The 22,007-nt window shown below is 39.9% G+C and overlaps 1 pseudogene; it reads right to left on the minus strand.

Moving 5' to 3' along the window:
* Positions 1–16,946: 16,946 nt before the first annotated feature.
* On the minus strand, positions 16,947–17,563 carry LOC123839117 (actin, cytoplasmic 1-like; annotated as a pseudogene).
* Between the last annotated feature and the right edge of the window lie 4,444 nt (positions 17,564–22,007).

Genomic DNA, 22,007 nt, shown 5'->3' on the forward strand with positions numbered 1-22,007 from the left:
TGTATGATTTGGATTTCATTTTCCTCCATATCCTTTTTTTAAATTTTATTTTATTATGTTTGTTAGTCACCATACATTACATCATTAGTTCTTTTTTTTTAAGGTTTTATTTATTTGACAGAGAGAGACATAGTGAGAGAGGGAACACAAGCAGGGGGAGGGGCAGAGGGAGAGGGAGAAGCAGGCTTTCCATGGAGCAGGGAGCCCAATGCAGGGCTCCATCCCAGGACACTGGGATCATGACCTGAGCTGAAGGCAGACGCTTAACAACTGAGCCACCCAGGCGCCCCACATCATTAGTTTTTGATGTAGTGTTCCATGATTCATTGTTTGCGTATAACACTCGGTGCTCCATGCAATACATGCCCTCCTTAATACCCATCACCGGGCTAACCCATCCCCCACTCCCTCCCCTCTGAAACCCTCAGTTTGTTTCTCAGAGTCCATAATCTCTCATGGTTCGTCTCCCCCTCCGATTTCCCCCCATTCATTTTTCCCTTCCTACTATCTTCTTCTCCTTCTTCTTCTTCTTCTTCTTCTTCTTCTTCTTCTTCTTCTTCTTCTTCTTCTTCTTTTTAACATATAATGTATTATTTGTTTCAGAGGTACAGGTCTGTGATTCATCAGTCTTACATAATTCACAGTGCTCACCATAGCACATACCCTCCCCAATGTCCATCACCCAGCCATCCCATCCCTCCCACCCCCCACCACTCCAGCAACCCTCAGTTTGTTTCCTGAGATTAAGAGTCTCTTATGGCTTGTTTCCCTCTCTGGTTTCATCTTGTTTCATTTTTTCCTCCCTTCCCCTATGACCCTCTGTCTTGTTTCTCAAATACCTCATATCAGTGAGATCATGATACTTGTCTTTCTCTGATTGACTTATTTCGCTTAGCATAATACCCTCCAGTTCCATACACGTCATTGCAAATGGCAAGAGTTCATTCCTTTTGATGGCTGCATAATATTCCATGGTATATATACCACATCTTCTTTATCCATTCATCTGTTGATGGACATCTTGGCTCTTTCCACAGTTTGGCTATTGTGGACATTGCTGCTATAAACATTGGGGTGCACGCACCCCTTTGGATCACTACATGTGTATCTTTGGGGTAAATACCCGGTAGTGCAATTGCTGGATCATATGGTAGCTCTATTTTCAACTTTTTGAGGAACCTCCATATTGTTTTCCAGAGTGGCTGCACCAGCTGGCATTCCCACCAACAGTGGAGGAGGGTTCCCCTTTCTCCGCATCCTCACCAACATCTGTCATTTCCTGACTTGTTAATTTTAGCCATTCTGACTGGTGTGAGGTGGTATCTCATTGAGGTTTTGATTTGGATTTCCCTGATGCCGAATGATTTTGAGCACTTTTTCAGGTGTCTGTTGGTCATTTGGATGTCTTCTTTGCAGAAATGTCTGTTCATGTCTTCTGCCCATTTCTTGATTGGATTATTTGTTCTTTGGGTGTTGAGTTTGATAAGTTGTTCATAGATTTTGGATACTAGCCCTTTATCTGATATGTCATTTGCAAGTATCTTCTCCCATTCTGTTGGTTGTCTTTTGGTTTTGTTGACTGTTTCCTTTGCTGTGCAAAAGCTTTTTATCTTGATGAAGTCCCAGTAGTTTATTTTTGCCCTTGCTTCCCTTGCCTTTGGCGATGTGTCTAGCAAGAAGTTGCTGCAGCTGAGGTCAAAGAGGTTGTTGCGCGTGTTCTCCTCAAGGATTTTGATGGATTCCTGTCCTTTTCCTCCATATCTTTGACTCTATTTTAAGCACTAAGTCTTTTTTTTTTTCTGTTTGTTTTCTGTACTGGTTTATTTTCTTTCAGCTGCTCATCTACATGTCTTTCTGCAGGCTAATTGCCTTTGTTTTGTTCCTTCCCTCCTCATTGGCTGCACAGTTCCATTTCTAATTATTACCCATCTTTGAAGGAGGGTAGTCTGGTCACAACTAGCTATGACCTCAATAATTTGGAGGAAAGGGGCCCAGAGGGCAAGCTGAAGCAGCGGGCAGTTTCACTTTAGCAGACTAAGCTGAGGTAAGAGCAATGTGAGAAATCATAGTTTATGGAACCTCTGAAAGTCTCAGAGCATTTTCCAGCACACTCTGTTTGGGCTTTGCCTGTGGGCATCTCTGTCCCCAGTGTTTTTAGTATTCTTGGTACCCTTCTTGGGTGAGCACGTTGGCTTTCTTTTTAATCACAACAAAGTTTTTGCGTGTGATGCTGTTTCCTTCCTTCATTTTTTCACTCATTCCTATTTCCCTTCGAAGAGGTGCTCTAACTTGGTGGTTACGAGCATGAACTCTGGATGTGTTCTGCTTAGGTTTGAATTCAGGCTCTGTTGCTCACAAGCTGCAGCCCTAGGTAAGACACTTCACCTCACAGTGCCTCAGTGTCCTCACTTGTAAGAGAGGGATAGTGATGGTAATAGTACTTACCTCACAGAGCCATCAGGACAAAGTGGGTTAAAATTTGTGAGATCCCTTAAGTGGTTCTTGGCAAAGTGTAAGAATTAAGTGTTTATATAAATAAACAGGTCTGCTATGAAATCCACTTGCTTATTATCATGTATTCTCCATGTGACCACACGAGCAGACTTCTTGTCTAAGTGTCATGTCTCAATGTTCCTCACTCAGCTCCACGTCTCGTACTGTTTGCAGGTTAGAGAAGTCTTCAGGAATATTCCTGGGCACACTCCAAGAACTGGCTGTTCTAACCTAGGGATCACTGATTGAGCCCTTCAGGGCTACATGCTGCTTTTGGGGAATTTGGCCTATAATGTAAAAGATCTGCCAGTTTGGTGTCTTTCCTCCCAGCCTCTTTCTTTCATTTTGATCCAGAATCTACTGTCTTTTGGCAGCTGGTTTTCATAGTTTGTGGTTTGAGGTTGTGATTATTTTCCAGCTTCATCAGAGATGAAGTTTTTGTCCCTGTTTTTATCATTGATTTGTTGATTAGGTTGGTTTCAAGGAGGAGAGCAGCGGTAGAAATGTTTTTACTAGGTCACCTAGAGCTAGAGGTTGAGTCAGCTTGACTTAAATCACTTTTATTAAATCAAATTTTAAATTGCTGTTCAGAAACTAAAAACCCTATATATTTATGTTTTATAAATTAAGCACTATTATTCACAACTCAAAGGGACATGTTCCGTTTTAAGTTTATACATTTTAGGGCAGTAATTAAAAAGTCCTTTATTAAATTAATAATTTACCTAGTTACAAATCAAATAAGACAGAGAAGCCTAAACAAAAAATCCCTCTGTCTCTTCTCCATTTCCAATTCCCTCAGTCCCACTTCTCAAGAACAATCATTTTTACCTGTTTCTTTTTTGAGTTTTTCTGGTAGTTAGCTTGATATATTTAAATTATCAAGAACATATTTATATATGTGTGGGGTTTTTTTTCTGGTTAATTTCATAATACATAAAAAACAGAAATAGCAAATTGGCATGTTAGAGCATGTCCCATGGATCGCTGTCACAATTCCTCTGATGGAGTTCCACTGTCTGAATTTTACATGAAACTTCATTAACCCAGTCTCATATACAGACTCTTTATGATTGGCTGTCAGAGTAGATTTTCCCTTTTGCCAGAGAACTGATTCACTGACTCTCAGGTAATAAATGGGGGCAATTTTTCTGAAGACTACTGGAGTGGCCTGTTCAAAGCTTTCTCTGTTGTTTCTGCTTATGTTTAAGTCAGACATTACTTCCCTACTCAGATTTACTCAGAGTTTTCCTAAAAACACTTTAATCCAATCTTAGATTAAAAAAAATATTGGTCCTTTGATTAGTCCTTTGGTAGTGTTTCCTAATACAAGTTCAAAATGCTTTATTACAATACAAAATTAAAAAGCTCTGAAAACCACAAGTTGTGTGTATGTGTTTAATTCATTTGTTCACAAAACTTGACCTGAACTGATTCAAAGGAATATTTATTCCCTCAACTGTTTGATGATGAGGTATTGTCCCATACCCTATTGGAGCTATTACACAATTTAATGTATATACACTATTTCCTTCCTAAAATCTGAAATATTCTGAATTCTGAAACATTTCTGGCTCTGAAAACTTTTTTTTTTAAAGATTTTATTTATTTATTTGAGAGAGAGAGAGTGAGAAACAGCATGAGAGGGAGGAGGGTCAGAGGGAGAAGGAGACTCCCTGCTGAGCAAGGAGCCTGATGCGGGACTCGATCCAGGGACTCCAGGATCATGACCTGAGCCGAAGGCAGTCGCCTAACCAACTGAGCCACCCAGGCGCCCTCTGGAAACTTTGAATAAGGACATTGTGGACCCGTGTTATGAAAGCGGAATGTTATTACTACAGGAATTCTCAGCCTAATTAAATAGATGAACCCTGCGTGCTAAATGCCATCTTGGGCCAATAGTGCTGTTTATAGTTGCAACACTTAGTGTCTAATCAGGAAAAAGAAACCACACCAGTTATTTTAACAGGGGGAATTTAATCAAGGACCTTGGTTAAATGGTTGCTAAAGAATCAAAGAGCAAAAATGAAACACTACATTTAGATAGAGGTGGCAGTGGTAGGAAGAGCTACTACTCCAGGGCTGGAAGCATAGAGGAAAGAGTTTGGTATTATTAGAAAAAAAAGGGCGCCTGGGTGGCTCAGTCGTTAAGCGTCTGCCTTCAGCCCAGGTCGTGATCCCAGGGTCCTGGGATCAAGCCCCTCATCGGGCTCCCTGCTCCGCGGGAAGCCTGCTTCTCCCTCTCCCACTCCCCCTGCTTGTGTTCCTGCTCTCGCTATCTCTCTGTCAAGTAAATAAATAAAATCTTAAAAAAAAAAAAATGAGTAGAGACCCTGGGGGTTGGAATTCAAGCCTCTAAAGTGATGGTGCTACCAGTCAGGAGCTGGTATGTTTGAGGGGGCATTATGAGGTTGGTTCCGGGAGTGCCAGAAAAAACAGAGTAGCACCAACTGCTGCTGCCAGGATGAGGGGCTGTTGTTGGGGCAACATGGGCCAGAACAGCAAGCAAACAGGAAGAAATCCATCCTCTCCCTCCTCTGGCCGTCCGGTCTCCTGCCAGTGTCCTCTATCAATACAGCCTATCAAAAGCCGCCTGGCAAAGGACGGATATGGTTTGCAGGTTTTTATTGACAGGATTCCAAAGCAGAGTATACAAGGATGGGTTTGGAGGTGAGGGATAGCTGAAAAATGGGCACAGTCCAAATCTGGGGTGACTTGGTATCGATGTCCCCCTTCTTAACATATTTGAATTCCTGTACAGCAACAATGACAAATGTATGCAACTACCCCCCCCTACAAAAGAAGTTGTTTTCATCTTTTCCTCAGAAAGGGGAGATATAAAGGCATAAGATCAAATTAAGTAATATCCTAACATATAATATTTGATACAGGGAGATCATAGCATCCATCTCTAGGTGATATTAATTAGTCCTGGGGTTTATTCCCAGCCCCATATAAATATTCTGCAATATGATGACTAAATTTTAAAGTTAATCTCTACCAGTAATCTTTTCAAAGTAATAACAGAAAAAGAGGAAGGAAAAAAGAGGTCAATATATGCAAATATATATTATAATACATACTATCATATAATATACGATATACAAGGTAATAAAGTAATGTAACATTATAATAATATATCATGTAATGTATGATATATTTATTTACATTTATGTAACAGCAAGGAAGAAAATACACATAGTTGTTACAGTTCTAGTTTCAGAAGGCTGTAGTGATATTTATAACTTCCTTCTTCCACTAAACATTCCATGTTTTCTTTGCCCCCAGCCAGCACTTCAACTTGCCTAAATCCTTTAACTGTTGGGGTGACTCAAATCTTTATTATTAAAGGGTCTGAATCTTTAGTGGTCATGCCTTTCTTTAGTTATTATAATTTTCCAATAACTTTTGCTATCAGAAGTGGAAATACTAGGAGGCACCTGAAGGAATACCTGGGTTCCATACATTGTCCTTCCCGCCCCCATTTGTAGCAGCAACCTGGCCCTCCCTTTGGCGATCAGGATCACTCACTCCAGTCAGTAAGTGTCTCCTCTCCCCTGCTCACCTTGGAACACAGGGATCTAAATGAGATTTGTTAAAATGGCATGAGTTTAAATTACTTGTCTTGCATGTTGTGGTTTAGGTTATTTTATCTGTTTTGTGAGGCTCGGTACAGTTTTGCAAATTATGTTCTCTGCTTCAATTTTCAGATATCCCTTCACAGCTACCATCTGGGCTTTTTTTTTTTTTTTTTTAATTTCATCAGACTCCCTTTCAGAAAGATGAACTGATGGACTGTTATCTTCTGAGGATGTGATCAATCCAGATCCACACAGTTCTTTGAGATGTCACTATTGTGTATTGAGTTTTGAATGGTAGTTGTTTTTCGTCTCTTTGTCAGGTCTTCTTGTTCTCTTTGTTGGAGGATCACTGGTTGAATTACGTTCCATGGCGGCAGCTGTACGGCAACAATTAAGATTCCAGAGGTTGCATGTTTGGCTTCTGCAACATAGACAAATACTAAGAAAAGGATTATTATTAAACTTCACATGGTACTTCAAAAACAAAATACGAGACTTCCAAATTTGAGCCATGAAGACACGTCTCATAAGACATTTGTAATCAAGTGATATTTCCCCTTCACTTGGATATGGATCACTCCACTTCACCAGTGTCTGAATAATCAGTCCCGTATCAGTGACTGACATGGGTAAGGACCTTAAGAGGACTGTGATTAAAGGCCAGGGATGCCTATGAACTCTTTAGGACCTTAAACCAATGAAGAAGGAAGAAAACCCGAGTTAAAGACCAAAAATATGCAAAGAAGTGAGAGGCAACCAGAGAATTCTGGCAGCTGGAGGGTCTTGTTCTGACGGTCTTGGGTGAAATGAGTCTATTTCTCCTAGTCTTTTCTTCTAAAGTTCAAGAGACAGAGCAGCTTGCCCTGCAGACTGGACTTAATACAGAGCTTTTTCTTACTCTAAGCCCACTCAAAATTTGCAGGCTTAGAGGTTACTTGGTAAATGGGTCAGAGAAGCACATACAAGTGTGGTATATATTTTCCTCTAACTCGAGATTCCCAGGTTTGATACCAGAAGACAAAAGTTTAAAAATCAGCACAGTAGTTAACCTTGGACCTTAACATTTTTAGAGAAAGAAGAGAGCTGGACTCTAAATATGCCAAGATGAAGAAGTCTGTTGTCTTTTAGTTCCTTTATAATAAGCATGTTAAAAATGTTTGCTCTCAGCACATGCTAACTATATGAAATCCTTTATATGCATCATGTCATTTAATGCTGACCAGACTATAAGGAAGTAAAATTCGGCAAATTTTCAAGTTTATCCTTAATGATCCTTGACTCTTTTGGAGAAACAGATCCATAATTTACAAGCTCAAACTAACATCTTCACTGATGCTCAATGAGAACTTCGAGAATTCCTCAAGGCTGGTGGTCTGAAATTACATCAGAATCACTTTAAGATCTTAGTGAAGATGTAGACTTTTAGATTTCATGCTCTGATTTCCCTAATGGTGCTTTTGAGGATGGGACCCTGAAATATTCAAATCATCAAGTTTTCTACACAATTCTTATGCACATTAAAATTTGGGGGCCATTCTTACCTATATCCATTAATTTCAGATTTCCATTGTGTATGTTAACTTTTTAAAAGAAATCTCCTAAATAATCTAGTGCAATGCTTAAGCAATTTCATAATATTAAGTTCTCAACAAAAAGTCTTTGACCTCTTGTACTTATTTATAACACCTTAATAAAACAGCTGTTTGAGGAAATATCCAATATGCCAGATAGTAGTCCACCAGATTTGTGAAGTATAGGCTCCTAAAAAACCATGGAAGGAGAATTTGCAGGAAAGAAATTTTAGAACTTAAAGGATACAGAGGTTGGAAGATTAAAGTCCTATGTGAAACGACTCTTTTATGCTTTCTGTGAAGACAAAGTAAAATAATAAAGATATTTGACTAAATAAAGAGACTATCATTGGGTGTTTTTCATGTCTCACATTAGTAGTTCAGTCTGGGTTCTCTCTGCTGTAAGTGGCAGATAGCCAAATCAAGCTGACTTGACTTAAAAACATTTTTTTTTTAGTTGGCCTATATAATTGCGAAGTCAAGTTGGTAGTCTCAGTTGGATCCAGGTGCACACAAGACGACTTCAGGAATCTGTGTCCCTCCTATATATCCCATGCATTGTCATCATTTCGTACAGGCCTTGCCCAGTAGTGCAAAAAGATGGTCACCACCAAGGTCAGGCCTGGAACACATTGGCTTGGTGATTCCTTGGGAAGAATACTTCTCTTTCTCAGTAATCCCAATAAAAATCCTGTGGTTGGTAGGCTCCCCATACACATTGACTGGAGGGATGCAGAACTTTTAACGGCCAGATCTGAGTCATGGGTCCAGGCTGTGGGTGGAATTTGCCCTGAGATGGTGAAAATCAGCGGGCTCTTTCAAAAAAGAAATATAGATCATGGGCAAATACGAACCATAGCTGTAGTGTGTAAACTGAGTACTGTACAATTTGTTTCCTTTAACTGCCTTAAGCTACTTTAAGAAAATCTTTAGAATCTTCTTTAAACTTTCAGTAAGATGCTTGTTAAGTTTGTTAGCCTTTGCTGTGGATAGTCTTTATACAAAGAGGTTTCTCCTTCCTTCCTTCCTGCCTTCCTGCCTTCCTTCCTTCCTTCCTCCCCCTCCCTCCCTCCCTATTCTTTCTTTCTTCTTTCTTTCTTTTCTTTCTTTCTTTCTTTCTTTCTTTCTTTCTTTCTTTCTTTCTTTCTTCTTTCTTTCTTTCTTTCTCTCTTTCTTTTCTTTCTTTCTTTCTCTTTCTTTTCCTTTATTTCTTTCCTTTTTTTCTTTTCCCTCCTCCTTTCCTTCCTTTTCTCCTTCCTTCCTTCCTACCTACCTTCCTTCCTTCTTTTCTTTCCTGTTCTTTGTCTTTTTTTCAAATAATCAACGTTTTTCTAATTTTTGACTCAGTTTTAATTTTTCTCCTCATTCTGGACCCAGAGATAAAGAATAACCAGAAATCTTAGCTTGCAAAAACCTTTACCTCGCTTTGGTTTAATCTTTTTGGCAAACCTAATGAGATATATCTCACACCCTGCCCCTGCACGGAGAATCATATATATTTAGTCTCAAGGACAGTGTTGTACTATTTAAGCCCACAGTCCCTGGAGTCAGACTGGCTGAGTTCAAATTCTGTCTTTGCCATTTGCTAGGTGTGACCTCAGCACATTTTAAAACTTTCTATGACTCAGCATCCTCATATCTAGAATGAGGTTAACGGTGCCACTCCAATAGCATTGCATTAAGATGGATCACGTGAGCTAAGCTGTGTGGTGCATGGTAAAGGCTCAGTAAGTGCGGACAAAAGTCTGAATTCATGCCGAAGCAAAGAACATCCGCCATCACCTTTACTAGTTTTCCATTTGCTTGCCTTTGTAGCCATGTGTAGCTCCAAGCATCAGGTCTAACTTTCTCTCAAAATTCTTTTCTTCTTTGCAAAAGATCTTTACTACAAAACGCTCTACTCCAGTTCTGCTTCCTCTTCTACTTCCTGCTCTCAGATTCCCCTTTTCTCATTACTGCTGCGAAGCCGGACTCAGGGGTCTCCTCTGTGGGACTGAAATTCTCAACTTTGCTGAAAAAGGTAATAAAAGTAAATCCACATGAGCAAAATTTTGGGGAGGTCAACTCCAGGTAGGGAAAGAATTTGTGCTATTGGTTCTTACATAACATTTCACAGATCTTGACTGCCACAGACCTGTGAATGGGAGAGAGTTAGTTATGCAGATGCAGTGGGAGGTAAAAGCTAAATGCTCCATGGACTCTGTTCTTACGGAGAGGAACATTTTGCATCCCATTATTATGTAGTTGAGTTTAACACAAATTAAAACCATTTTTACAAAATGATCTGATTTTAAAAATCCTTTTAAATTTAATTTAATTATTTTATTTTATTAAGATTTTATTTATTTATTCAACAGAGAGAGAGCAGGAGAGCGCAGGCGGGGAAGCGGCAGGCAGAGGGAGAGGGAGAAGCAGGCTCCCTGCTCCACAGGGAGCACCATGCGGGACTCGATCCCAGGACCCTGGGATCACGACCTGAGCCGAAGGTAGACACTTAACCAACTGAGCCACCCAGGTGCCCCCTAAAAATCCTTTTTAAAAAAGACTTATTTAGGGCGCCTGGGTGGCTCAGATGGTTAAGCGTCTGCCTTCGGCTCAGGTCATGATCCCAGGGTCCTGGGATCGAGTCCCGCATCGGGCTCCCTGTTCCTTGGGAGCCTGCTTCTCCCTCTGCCTCTCTCTCTCTCTCTCATGAATAAATAAAAAAATAAAATCTTTAAAAAAAAAAAAAGACTTATTTATTTGAAAGAGAGAGAGTATGTGAGTGAGCAGGAGTGGGAGGCAGAGGGAGAGAAAGAATCTCAAGCAGGCTCCCTGCTTGACACAGGGCTTGATCCCAGGACCCCAGAGATCACGACATGAGCCGAAATCAAGAGTCGGACACTTAACCAACTGAGCCACCCAGGCGCCCCTCATTTTAAAAATCTTTTAAAAATAATTTATTGTTTTCTCTGCATCTAATAAATCTGCTGAAGATGATGAAGATGATAATCACCATTTTAACTAATAATTATTGTATGTTTAACATATGCCAGACTCAGTTCTACCTGATTTATGAATACAAATCATTTAACTTTGCCACACTACTGATTCCCACTTTGCAGATGAAGAAAAAGAGTTTTGGTGAGGGTTGGTTTCTTGTCTAAAGTCATGCAACTTCTAAGTATGGATTTTGCATAATAACTATACAGAGGGGAGTATTTGCTTGTTAGGCGTATACTTAAAAGAAAATCAGAAAACTACCAAAAAAAAAAAAAATGATGTGGGATTAGGATAGCTCTTTGCTTTTATGAATCATTGCAGTCATCTACAAGATCCCTCATTCTGAAAATACAGTTTTTGTAAACGTCTCATAATGAGGTATTTCCACTTTTCTCCCATCTATCCTTTTATTCTTTTGGGATTTTTTTTTTCATTGATTTATTCCATAAACAAATGTTGATTGTCCACTCCATTGCAAATCACATAAGACTGAGGTAAATAAAAGATCCTTATTCTCTCTAGAAAAGTAGGTTGCTTTATCGATGGTCACCTTTGGGAATTATAAGTTGTTCTTCATTAAATATATATATATAGAGAGAGAGAGAGAGAGAGAGGCGGGGAGGGCCAGAGAGAAAGAGAGAATCTTAAGCAGGCTCCACACCCAGCGCAGAGCCCAACATGGAGCTTGATCTCAGTACTCTGAGATCATGACCTGAGCTGAAATCAAGAGTCGGACACTTAACGGATGAGCCACCCAGGTGCACTCATTAAATATATTTTTAAAAAGTTTTTTGGGTGATATTGACAGGGAGGCCTAGGATAAAAAGCAGGCAAAATTTTTACCAGCACTTCACTGGCAAGGTGTTCTGGGGATAGGAAAATGTCTTTTGTGGGGAGCTTTTTCTCACATTTGTAATTTGCTGTCAAAGAAACCTGCTGATGCACTAATAGATAAAGAAAAAGCTGAAGTTGTTAACCACCTGTTTCAGAATTATAAAACATTTTTTCTCTCAGTGGTATTGCCTTAAAGTTTTAGCTGACTCTCAAAGAGATAATAAGAGTTTTCAAGGTGGCCTCTAAAATTTCCAATGTTATTATATACACTTGGTAAAAATAATTTAGATGAATGTCTTAATTGTTGTTCACTTACCTGTTTTCAAAATTTTCTCTATTAAAATAATGCCATAGAGAAATTATTCACTATAATAGACGCTGGCCAATACTTACTTCTTAGGACTGTGTACAACAGTATTCAGAAAGACAAAAATTCTAAAAAGTAGATCTACTTGATGATACAAGCTTATTTCTATTAATACTGTGCATTCTTGTTTTTGACTGTTTACACCTCACTTCTGATGGGATTCCTAGTAAAACAAAATAAAACAAAACAAAACATCCCATATCCTTAATAAGATAGTAGAGGAAGCATTTCTCAATTCCTTATGAAAGCACCTGGACCTGAAGGCATAGATTCTTTCTACACAGGAAGCTGGGACATTTGGTCCAGAATGTGGTGAACTACAGAGTTCTGGTTCTAGAAGTGAAAATTGTGAGCCCTGGAAAACAAACAGTCCAATTCTCATGAAAGAACATCATAGTTGAAACTACTACAAGACAAAGATTTGCTAGTTGTCAATTTCATTTATTACTGGTGTCGGGAAGCTATGTTAAATTTGTCCATGTTTTAAAATTTGGAAACAACAGTCAAATTAAACTTCAAGATTAAAAATATCCCCTCCCCTCAAGATAACCTTTAAAAAAAAAAAAAAAAATATATATATATATATATATGACTTTATTTTTTTCCTGTGGGTAAAGCATGAAAACCTAACACAGAGTAAAGATAGAATACATGTAGTTTAGATTTCATGCTGCTATCCTCATCTTTGACTAGAGATTAGTGATTCTGAACATATTTTTGGTTATTTAATAAGATCCACAAACCAAGGTGAAGTTGTATGATATCAACTTGAAAAACTCCTATTGTTTGGTGTAAACCCCTTGATTGCACTGACAGAGTTGGAAAATGTTCCCTTGGCTAAGCGGCAGAGCTAGTTATTGAGAAGGAAATGAGGCATTACTCCATATAATATGCTACTTCTCAGTCTTAAAAAGAATGCTTATTGATTAAAAACTGAGGCCATATGGGAGATGAGCAACCAGCTTCTTCACATAAAGGTGTCAGAACTAGCAAGATTTTTCTGGGTTTGGTTTTGGTGTTTCTTTTCCACTATATATTCATGGAGTCAGTTCCGGCCAATAATTTGGGCATCTTCAAAATTCAAATTTCTAAATTTTGATTGAGGATCCAGCAGAGAAAACTTTGGTTTTTTATCCAGGTGTCATTGGCTTTTAGCCCAACATAGTTATGCCTCAAATGAGCAGAGGCATTTTTAAAAAAGATTTCTTCAAGGTTTTGACGACAGGAAGACAGAATGCCTTTTAACATTAAAGATATCTTTAAGGGGCGCCTGGGTGGCTCAGTCGTTAAGCGTCTGCCTTCGGCTCAGGTCACGATCCCAGGTTCCTGGGATCGAGTCCCACATCGGGCTCCCTGCTCGGCAGGAAGCCTGCTTCTCCCTCTCCCACTCCCCCTGCTTGTGTTCCCTCTCTCGCTGTGTCTCTCTCTGTCAAATAAATAAATAAAATCTTAAAAAAAAAAAAAAAGATATCTTTAAATTTCTCTTTTCCTGTCCCTGATGTGTTCACCTTCAATATTTCTTTCATATCAACAGATTTCTGAACAGCTCTCCAATAGCATTCCATTTGAAATGGAATTGATTTTGTTTTGAGGAAGCTAACATTAAGAGCTAAGTGCATATTTCCTGTTAAATCATTTTAAGTTCATTTCCTAAAAAAATGAACACGCTGAGTATTTAACCTATTTGGTGGTGGGAAAAAAAAAGTACAGACCTTTGGCCCAAAGCCTAAAAAAACCCAATAAGAGCTCAAGAGGCAGCAGTTTGGGAAGCAGTTAAGTATGTGATTAAAAAACAAATCTGGAATCCTCAGATTGCATTGGATAAACTCTCAAGGTTTTTGAGGGTCAATGTCACAAGACATCTAATCCAATCACCCATTTGGATTTGAATCCCATTATATCCATGCCAAGTGATCACCCTGATGTATAATGCATTATCATTGTGGGGACAGGTAACCTAACACACCCCAAAGAACATCTCCCTAATTCTGATCACTAGGAAGATTTTCATTTTGTGGACTCAGAATCTATGTCATGGTAATTTTTACTTATTGGTTCTGGAGAAATCAATGGGGGCCACACAGAACAACTTCTAAATTTTATGTGACAGATCATTAAACTTCTAAAGACAGACAGACACCTCCAAGTCTGTCAACAGTTCCTGCATCCCAGGTCTGTGGAACAGACTCCAGTTTGTTTATGATAGTTTGTGACCATAGCGCCCAATGTCAAACCTGTGCTCCGGTTGCAGCCTGAGCAGAACAGAGCCAGTCAGGACTTTCATCAGCCTCATTTCAGGCAGAGGGAACCTATTTAAATAAAGCCCTAAATGACATGCACTCCTTTGGTAACTCTGTTCTACAACTGAACTCTATTAAATGTTATATCAACTACTAAATCTTTCTCATAACTATTTACTAGGTAACACTCCTACCAGTACTCCCCCACACCCGACACTCATAACAAGTAATCTTTTTTCTGTTACTCTCTGCCAGGGATAATCAACTGCTTTACACATATTAACTCACGTAAGCTACTGTGAGTTAGCTGTTAGTATTATTCCCTTTTACTGATGCAGGAAGTGAGGGAGTTGAAAAGAGTTGAAGTAGCAAACAATGAATCATGGAACACTACATCAAAAACTAATGATGTAATGTATGATTAACACAACATAATAAAAAAAAGAGTTGAAGTAGCTTGCTGAAATTTATCAGGTAATTGATGGCAGAACTAGAGAATGAACTCACGCTCTTTAGTTACAGATATAAAACATCACATAATTAGTTGGCTTTTTGGGACTCAAGGAAAAGCCTGGTCACATATGTCCATTCTATCAGTTTTTATTGGCTTATCCCTCTGATTGATCCAGATCTTTGTAGATCCTGAGCTGGCATCTGATGCATTCACTCTCACCCTAGGGTTCAAGTCATCAGCATTAGCTTGTTTTCTAAATCTCATCCAAGATACTTGTAAAAATGTAATACCGGACAGGGCCAAACTAAGACAGACCCTCTGGTGCCTCATGCAGAGCCACGTCTAGGTTGACATCTATCCATTAATCAACAACTTTGGATAGAAGTGTTCAACCATGTATGTGGCTTTATAATTATACTATTTTTCTAGCTGAAGTTTTCTCAACTTTAATGTCACAACATACTGGTGTGTTGTAATCAACTGTGAGATGTTCCGTAACTGATTTGTTTCTTAAAAAAAATAGAGTAGGTTAAAGATTACTACCAAATTAAAGTCACTCGCATTCACTGCCATTTTGTCAAACTTTCTTGAGTATGATAAATCAGGTAGGGGTTATAGCTGGCATGATAATAAGAGAGGATCTGTCCTTGGGAGAGTGACAAATAGAAAACCCAACTCTCAAATGTGTAGTGGTTGAAAATCAGATGATAAATGTTGCTCTGGTCCACATTTTTCCATCTTGGTTACAAGGATTTAATGAGAAACTTTGTCAAATTCATTTTGAGTATTTCCTCTCTCCATTCCCATGGCCATGACCTTGTATCAGGTTCTTATACCTTCTTTCAGAGAATGGATTTTTCAACTTTTTAGTCTAAAAAATTCCAAACAAACACATAGAAAAATGGAAACAATAGTTATAATGAACATCCATATACCAACCCAGATTTAACATTTCATCTTATTAGCTTCATCTGTATTTATATGTATATATTTTGTTCTCCGAACTACTTGCAAATAAGTCGCAAGCCCCATGTCAGTTCCCTCCTGGGACCAGTCACCTGCTTGCTTTCTCCATTCCTTGCTCTTCCTCTAAATGTTTCTGTATCTCAGAGAGCCAGTGACGGCAAACTCAGTTTCCTATACTCTCTGGTGACTAGGTTCTGTTTAGGTTTTGGCCAACGGGGAGCAATGACTGGAGATAAGATTGTAAGAAGAGAAAAGAAGACAGGATATTTCTACTGCCCTTGGGGAAGTGTCTTTAACAGTGTCTGTCAAACAGCCCCTTTCTCCATGGTCCAAGCTTCCATTGGTGAGCCCCTGTCAAGTCCCACCGGACAGCCCTGGCTCCTGGGCTTTGGTAAACCACTTCCTCCCATTGTTCCTCCAACTCAAAAGGTAGCAGTGGCTTTCTGTTTTTGTTACTACCTGGATTGCCTCTTTTTATCTTGTTTGCCCTTTCAACTCTGCAAACACCTTTTTAACCAGTCCCTTGTATTGAATCCCCTCTTTTGAACTCTTGTGAGTTTTTTTTCTTTCTTTCTTTCTTTCTTTCTTTCTTTCTTTCTTTCTTTCTTTCTTTCTTTCTTTCTTTCTTTCTTTCTTTCTTTCTTTCTTTCTTTTCTTTCTTTCTTTCTTTTCTTTTTCTTTCTTTCTTTCTTTCTTTCTTTCTTTCTTTCTTTCTTTCTTTCTTTCTTTCTTCTTTCTTTCTTTCTTTCTTTCTTTCTCTCTCTCTCTTTCTTTCTTTCTCTCTCTCTTTCTTTCTTCTTTCTTTTTTTCTTTTTTTCCTTTCTTTCCTTTAAGGTGTGCACTCTATTGAACTGGATTCAAGTCCGTGTACAGGTAAGCCCTGGCTGCTTCCATGCCTCAACTGCACTCTCAGGGAGACCAAAAGCCTTCATACATCTCAAGCTGGGGGAACAAAGAGGGGAGCCATGATGGCAGACCATTCAAAATAAAACAAAAACAACAAGTATTAAGGTGAAGATTTAAAAAAATCGGACTACATAATTTACACAAGCAATGGCATCACCCTCTCCTGTGCGGACTCTGGGGAAGAGTAGTCCTTCTCTTCAGGGAAAAATGGGGTTGTTTTGGGAAGACAAGGGACTTCCTGTAACAATGCATCTCATGATATTTGGAATGACTATTAAAAAAAGAGAGTAATGTACAATCAGTCCTCTGCCACATCATAGAACTTTAGGGATACTTCAACCAACTGTTGTCACCTTCACCGTTCCAGTTTTTAAATCCTGAGTCAAGTGCCAAAAAACAAAACAAACAAAACCCCCACCAAAAAATCCAAAACCCAAACCCAAACAAAACAAATTAAAAGAAACAAACAAACAAATAAAGCCATGCCAGTCTCATCTCGCATTCTGCACAAGTTAGGTTTTGTCAAAAAAGGGTGTAACGCAGTGAGCCCACCTAGAAGCACTTGTGGTGGATGATGGAGGGGCAAGACTTGTCGTACTCCTGTTTGCTTGCTGATCTGCATCTGCTGGAAGGTGGACAGCAAGGCCAGGATGGAGCTGCCGATCCACACAGAGTACTTGAGCTCAGGTGGTGCAATGATCTTGATCTTCATCATGTTGGGCACCAGGGTGGTGATCGCTTGCATCTTGTCAGCAATGCTGAGGCCATGGTGGTGCCACCAGATAGCCCCATGTTGACTTCAAGGTCCCTGTGGTTGTCGACATCACACTTCATGTTGGAATTGAAGGTAGTTTCAAGGATGGCACAGGATTGTGTGTCCAGGAAGGAAGGCTGGAAGAGCTCCTCGGGGCAGCGGAACCGATGGCGATGCTAACAGTGATGGCCTGCCCATCCAAGAGCTCACGGCTCTACTCCAGGGAGGAGCTGGAGGTTCTGGTGGCCATCTCCTGCTCGAAGTCCAGGGTGACGTAGCACAGCTTCTCCTTGATGTCACACACAATTTCCTGCTCAGCAGCGGTGGTGAAGCTGTAGCCACTCAGCAGCATGGGGTGCTCCTTAGAGGCCACACACAGCTTGTTGTAGAAGGTGTGGTGCCAGATCTTTTCCATGTCGTGCTTGATGGGCACTTCAGGGTCAGGATACCCTTCTTGCTCTGGGCCTTGTAGCCCATGTAGGAGTCTTTCTGGCCCATGCACACCATAACACTCTGGGGCCAGGGGCACCACGATAGGGGGAGGATGGCCTGGGGGGCTTTGTGGTCAGCAAGGTTGGCCTTGCACGTGTGGGAGCTGTTGTTGACCGTGAGCGCAGCATATCATCATCCATGGTGAAGTGGTGGTGGTGTAGACCCGTGAGGGCAGGGGGCTTATGCTTGAGGGTGGACGCTGTCCAGGCAGTCCCAAGTTCTGTTTTCTTGATTCTGAATAACATAGCCTTTAAATTCGTTGACATCCTTCTTCTAAAAATAAGTATTTTTCTATCAACCTCAACACTATTATCACTTAGGGAAAGTAATAATATCTCCCTAATATCATCTAATACTCCAGTTCCTATTAATGTTTCCTCACTTGTTCCCAAAATGCTTTTTATAGTGATTTCTTCAAAGTAATGCAATCAATGTTAAATCATTGTATTTGATTATTATGTCTTTTCTTTTTTAAGCTTCTCTTAATCTGGAACAAATCTAGGATTTTTTTTTCTCTATGACATTGACTTTTTGAGGGCCAAAAGTTGTCTTCTAGAATTTTCCACATTCTAGATTTTTTTTCTGATTTTCCCCCCTTGGTGCTGCTGGACTTATTCCTAAACTTCGTACATTATTTCATAATCTGGAAGGTAGGTATAAAAGCTTGACTAAATTCATGTTAAATTTTTTTGGCAAGAATGCTTTTTAGATGTTGCTATTCATTTCATATTGTGTCATACCAGGAAACAACATGAGTGAAATATTTAATCACTTAAGAAAGATTATGACTATTAGATCTTTTCTTTTTATGACTACTAGATCTTATAAGCAGTCAATTATAAGGGTAGTTGCCACTTTTGCATTTGTTTTTGGCACTTTTGTAGCCCTGTATGATAACTAATTAAATGTTAGTATTATATTTCTATTACATTTTAAGCTTATGTTTTATATGTATTGCTTAGTGACCTATGAAATTTCTACAGAATGCTACCTTGCAGATTGTATGTGTTCTGTGAATATTTGTGAAATGAATGGCCAGTCATGAGTTTTATAGCAGTGTGATTGCTTGCTCTTATATCCTAGTTCTTCCTTTACCGATCTTTCTTTTTTGCTAATCTCCTTTACTCTTAGCTTTTACACCCAGTAAAAAACAAAACAAAACAAAACAAAAAATGAAATGGAAATGGTTAGAGCTAAAGTCAACTTGCTTTATGCCCATTCATATTCATTGACTCAACATGTCTGAAAATGAACTCATCATCTTTCCTACCAAACTTGCTCTTCTCCCTTTATTGCTTAACATGGTGATTAGCATCATTCAATGGCACCAAGGGCCATCTGAGGATGCATCTTTGACCCCTGACTGTTACTCACACCACTTATCCAATTATTCCTCAAGGTGTGTCCATTCTGCCTTCCTGGCTGTGTCTTTCTCAATAACTTGATTCTTACCCCCATTACTCAAGTTCAGTTTTTCACCAACCCTTAAATAGACTACTTCAAAAACTGCCCTCCCTGTTTCCAGGCCCGCACCTCAAATCTTTCCTCCACATTACTCTCAGAAAGTGCATTCTGATATACAGATTTTCTCATTTCATTTTCCTGCTTAAAATGTTTTAATTGCTCTCCATCACCTACAGGACACAAGGCCCTCCATGTCACAGAGAGCTGTTTAGCTCTCCAGTGTCTCATCTTGATGCTCTGCTGCTTGCACCCTCACCCCCTTACACTAGCCCACACATGCCACAGCTCTACAACAGGCTATGCTTGCTTATCTACACACTTGTACCTGTGTTCTTCCTCTCCCTGAAATGTGCCTCCATATTGTACTCACCTGGTTACCTCTGCTGATGCTTCAGTCTCAGCTAAAGAGCTGTCTTTATGTGAATCCTTCCCTTCTGACAAAGTATTCTTGAATCCCAGTACCTAGCACAGTGCTGGTACAAGGAAGTGAGCTGTCCTTCCCTCCAGCCCACGGAAGGGGGTACTCAGCCACATTTCTCCCTATACCCCCTCAAAGGCTTTCCCTGATCCATCCTTCCATCTAAATTAGCCTCCTTCCGCATTAATTACTCTCTCAGCAAAATTTTTTCTGATTTGCCTAGACTCGTGATGGCTAGATGTAAATATAAAGATATTAAAAATATAAAAATATGTCCCCAAAGTGAAGACTCAAGGCTTGAAACAGAGATCCTCAGGCTGGCATCAAGGCTCGGGCCTAGGCCTGTAGAGAAAGCCTGGGGACAGAAGTCTAATGAGGTCACAGAAATCATCAGGCCAGGGTATGTATCGCCAGGAGTCAAGGGCCAAGATCCAAATCAGGATATGGGAACTACAGCAGGGCTGAAGCCTGGAAGAAGTAGCCACAAGAATCCCACTGTGTCCTTCTTTTCATCTCACCTTTGGGGCTGTGAGGCCAATGATGAATCTAGAAGTCTGTAGTTTGTGACATCACAAAATAGGCCTGATAACAGTTGTATAAGAAGGAAGACTGGGCATCGGTCTTAAATTTTGGTACCTTAAATAACCATTTCTTTTTCTTGAATGAATCACTCTGTGTTTTTCTGCATCATTTTCTGCATCATAGGCAAATGAAAAACAGGGACTTAAGAAAGAATAAAAATAAACCAATGATGAATTTTAACAAGGCCAATTCAAAAGAATGCAAATATTACTGCGTGAATCTGGATAGGAGAAGGAAAAATGTCTTAAAAAATGATTATACAAAGAATGATAAAAATAGCAGTAGAATGTATGGGAAAATGTTACCCATGAAAAAGGAAAAACACTCTCTTAACTTCCTTACTTGCTTAGTGTCTGGTACTCACGTCACTCTTCTTCCTAAAATCTTCCAATGCCTTCCTAATGCATTTAGAACAAAATCCAAAATTCTTAGTATGACCTGCAAAGTCCTGGGGTCTGGCTCCTGCCAACATTTCCAGCTGCATCTCACACCTCTCTTGTCTGTCACTGGGTTCTAAGCACACGGGCCTTCCTACTGGTTTCCAAAGACATGGAGTCCCTTCTTTCCTCAGGGCATTTTGCAGATATTTCCCCCTCTCCCCGGCATGGTCCCCCTGCCCCTGATTCTGTGCCAGCTTCTCCTAGCTATACTTCTCCCCACAGCCCTCAAAAGCCTTTCCCTGATCCCTCTTTCCATCTAAATTAGCCTCTATCCCCATTAATCTCCCTCTTAGCAAAATTTCCCTTTATTGCACTAATCAAAATTTGTAACCATTGGTTCATCTGGGTGATATTTTACCTGATATTTGAAAGCTTTCAGAAGTGTAGGAACCGTGCTTGTTTTGCTTACAGCTAGACAGTAGGAGCTCAACAGTTAAGTATCAACTGAATGAAGACAGACAGGGAAGATGAAAAAATGGACTGGTGTGATCATCTTTGTGGGGCAGACTCCTATTTGTCCCTCAGTCTCTCTCAGTGTCAGTAACAGAACCTCAGTTTTGATTCAATCACACACTTGACCAGAAAAAAACAACATTTTTCCAGACTCCCTTGAAGCATAGTAGAGCTCTGTGACTAAGTTCCGGTTAACAGGATCTAATGGGAAGTAGCATCTGCAACTAATGAGAAAGATTTTTGGACGGGAGTTGTGTGCCTCGTTCTTTGACCTCCCATCCTTTCTATCAGCTGGAGTAAAGACATGATGGCTGGAATTCAAGCAGCCAAACTGACATGTGGTGGCATGCAAAGAGTGACATGGTGAAAAGTAGAAGGACCCCAGATCCCCAAGGATTATGTGGAACAGAGCTGCCTGATTAGGTTGGGACTGTGGAACTGTTATAGCTGTGCCTAATCCTCATGGGGCTGTGGCACAGGGAATGGAGCTTAAGGAAATCTGAGAGGGTTTTGAGAACATTGACGTTAAAAAGTGGAAGGACATTCCATGGAGAACGAAGTCCGTTCATATATGCACTAAGTAATGAAGTAGCATAGCATATTTAGGTAATGATAATTAAAATGCTAGGATCATCAATAACAAGAGATAGAGCAAGAGGAAGTTACAGATACACAGTTTACAAAACCAGATTATAAACACAAAGAAGATTGAAATTGTGGCAAAGACTACTTCCTCTCCCAACATCCATGCTCCCTTTCCTCAACTGTGATGTTATTATTCATAATTATGAAATCATTTCATTCCTCCCCCTCTTTTGTTGTTGTGTTTTTTTGTTTTGTTTTGTTTTTTCTAGAGGGGATCAGGGAGGAGCAGAGGGAGAGGGAGAGAAAGAATCCTAAGCAGGCTCCATGCCCGCTCCAGTGCAGCACCAGAGATGGGGCTCAATCTTGCAATACTGAGACCACGACCTGAGCTGAAATCAAGACTCGGATGCTTAACCCACTGAGCC

This window comes from Mirounga angustirostris, unplaced genomic scaffold, assembly GCF_029215605.1.
Source record: "Mirounga angustirostris isolate CCGP_5_RB_7025 unplaced genomic scaffold, mMirAng1.0.hap1 SCAF_3, whole genome shotgun sequence".
NCBI lineage: Eukaryota > Metazoa > Chordata > Mammalia > Carnivora > Phocidae > Mirounga > Mirounga angustirostris.